General features: G+C 49.3%; 1 pseudogene across 1 annotated transcript in view; it reads right to left on the minus strand.

The window, feature by feature from the left end:
• LOC310795336 (mothers against decapentaplegic homolog 7-like) overlaps window positions 1-2,500 on the minus strand; it is a 13,027-nt pseudogene that overhangs the window by 2,789 nt on the left and 7,738 nt on the right. The window lies entirely within an intron of this gene.

Consider the following 2,500-nt stretch of genomic DNA (forward strand, 5'->3'; position numbering starts at 1 on the left):
TTTCCCAATGGGTTTATGGTCTCAATCACTAGTTTCAAGTCTTCTCCAATACAGCATCATGATGTTCATGTTGTAAATTATGGTCTCATTTAGAGTCAAATAGACGATAAAGCAGAACCGTATATTTTGGGACGTGATTGACAGGTCGCCTGACGAATAGCATAGCTGCGGCGCTGCAGCTCTGTCTGGCAAAAAAAAACGGGAGCACACAAACCGACGGGTGACGTCATCGTGCCATATTTTCATACAGTCTATGTGTGTGTGTATGTGCATGCATGTGGATGTGTATGTGTATGTGCATGTGTGTGTGTGTGTGTGTGTGTGTGTGTGTGTGTGTGTGTGTGTGTGTGTGTGTGTGTGTGTGTGTGAGATGGCAGAGCAGCAGCTGTGAGGCCGTCAATCACTCCAGTGAAATCAATGCCTAATGAAGACGCTGAACCACACACACACACACACACACACACACACACCCACACACACACACACACACAGACGGAGACTGGCGGGGAAGAGTTTCTGACACCCTTGACACAGGCTGGAGGTAATCAGCATAATCCAGTGCTCTGGGAGAGCCCGTTAGCCCTATTAGCTCTGCTCACAGGCTAGCTGCTGATCTGGACACAGTCTTTCTATCAGCTAATGACTGATCCCTTGCTCAGCATGTCCACTGCAGCTGAAGAGGAACCAGCCAACATGTTGTGGTAGCTGAGGGCGAAGAGTTATAATAGCATTGTTTTTATTCAGTCTGAATAACCGTCGTCTTATTTCCTGTTTCGATTAAAAAAATAAAAAAAAACGATCAAACCAAACTAGATCAAACCGAACTACGCCCGCTAGCCTGCAGCTGCTAGCTAGCAGCGAGTTCCTGACATTGACCGAACTAGCTAGCTACCCGCTAGCTAGCAGCAGCTAGCGGGTGTAGTTAAGTCAAAAGAAAATAGTTTCCGACATGAAACTGCTCACAGCGAACAAGGTCTGTGGATTATCTTGAGTAACCGGGGGTCATGATTTTCTGGAAAGATACATTGCTGTTGAGTTTTTTCAAATGTTTTTTGTTTGTTTCTTTCTTTCTTTTTTGGCGCTTTGAGTGCCCATCCAGTTCCATTGTATTAGAGAGATGGCAGACATCTCTACTGCCGATATCTCCCAAAATCAGGCGACTACCACAAAATGATCTAGATGGATAATAGTATTAGAGGTAAAAAGGAAAAAATATGTATTTTGGATTTTAGGGTGAGCTGTCCCCTTTAAGACAAAACCCCAGAGAAATGCTGGTCGAAGCAGAATGAGTCTTTGGCCTGCCTGCGATAAGGAGGCCTACGTTTGACCCTCTCTCCTCATCGGACGTGATTTAGAGGAGACCAGATCCAGACCCCGAGCCAAGATCCACAACTCCACACCCAGACATACCTTCCCCATCATCCCTCCAGGCAGGCATGCAAACTCATGGATAGTGGAAAAAGGTGACAGATAGATACCAGCAGGTCAGACACAAAAACACACAGAAATCCTTCACTGACGTGGTCCTGTTTTGGGATTCAAAAGTCGACTGTCACCCAAAAAGGTGACTAGTTTGCATCCCTGGATGATCCTCTCAGAGGCCCGCATGAAATCCACAAACCGCCCAGAGAAGGAAAAAAAAATGTCTGCCCTAAAAAGAAAACCGTCTGCCAACATTGTGCATGCGTGCGTGTGTGCATGTGTGCGTGCGCGTGCATGTATGTGTGTGTGTGTGTGTGTGTGTGCGTGCGTGCTTTTGTGTGTGTGCGTGTGCATGGCGTTGTGTTTGTGTGTGAGAGGCTGCTTAGGTCACTAATAGGAATCTGCAGTTGTGTGCTGTACATTTTCTTAATGGCACACTAGCAGGCAGACATGGGCGGAAAAAAATAGTCCTCTTCTCTCCATCTCCCTCCCTCTCTCCCTCTCTCTCTCCATCTCCCTCCCTCTCTCCTCTCTCTCTCCATCCCTCCCCTCCCTCCCTCCCTCTCTCCATCTCCCTCCCTCCCTCCCTCCCTCTCTCCATCTCCCTCCCTCCCTCCCCTCCCTCTCTCACTCCCTCCCTCTCTCCATCCCTCCCTCTCTCCCTCCCTCTCTCCCTCCCTCCCTCCTCCCTCTCTCTCTCTTCTGTGTTTGAATAATAAACTCCCACCAAGACTTGTAATCTAGACTAGTTTCAACACGACGCCTGGACAAAAGGGGGTGAGCGCTGAGCGCTGAGCAGGCTGGCTGTGTTGCAGGGCTGCTGGTAGCTTGGTATTCACTAATGATACATTCCATTCACGGCACGTCAACGCCGGGCCCTGCGCCGCGCTGCGCCTAGCCTAGCCTAGCGTAGCATCCAGCCAACTCACTGCAGTCTGTGCTGCTGCTGCTGCTGCTGCTGCTCACCTTCACTCGCTCTCTAAACTCTTTGGCGCTGCGCTGCAGTTTCCTTAGAGTGGCGACGCGCACGCACACACACACACACACACACACACACACACACACGGCTCAACTTTAC

This window comes from Poromitra crassiceps, assembly GCF_964638095.1.
Source record: "Poromitra crassiceps genome assembly, chromosome: 21".
Lineage (NCBI taxonomy): Eukaryota > Metazoa > Chordata > Actinopteri > Beryciformes > Melamphaidae > Poromitra > Poromitra crassiceps.